The sequence below is a fragment of the Petaurus breviceps genome, unplaced genomic scaffold, assembly GCF_028583685.1.
Source record: "Petaurus breviceps papuanus isolate PSGF00001 unplaced genomic scaffold, PetGlider_PUasm1.0 91041, whole genome shotgun sequence".
In the NCBI taxonomy this organism is placed as follows: Eukaryota; Metazoa; Chordata; class Mammalia; order Diprotodontia; family Petauridae; genus Petaurus; species Petaurus breviceps.
In genome coordinates this window covers 6921403-6921895 of record NW_027187400.1, presented here as the reverse complement: position 1 = coordinate 6921895, position 493 = coordinate 6921403, and positions in this window count along the sequence as shown.

Here is a 493-nt window from a genome sequence, read left to right as displayed (position 1 = left end):
GGACTTCTCTCCTTCCCAAACTGTCAATCAGCCTCAAACCCCGCCCCGCCCCCAAGATGCCCATCAGTTTCTGACCAGAGTTGTCCCCTACCAACGTTTTTGACCACAAAAGCAATACTTAGCTTCATCATCTGACTTCTTCACCAGACGGCTTCCACTGATTTGTGGTCTTTTTCAAAAAATCAAATCCACCATAAAAAAAAAATTTTGCTCCAAAATCCAAAGTGCAGTTGAACTTTAGCCCACACAAGCTTCTTCACTCAAACCTCAAAGAAGAGGCTTTAGATTTGACAAAACATGGTTACAGAATAAAAACAGAGAGTAAAATCAAATAGAAAATATTGGATCAAGAATTTATTCCCTCCATCGGGCTAGGTGACGAAGTGAGTAAAGTGCCGGCCCCAGAGTCAGGAGGACCCGAGTTCGGTTCCAGCCTCAAACACTTAACACACACACACACACACACACACACACACACACACACACACACACA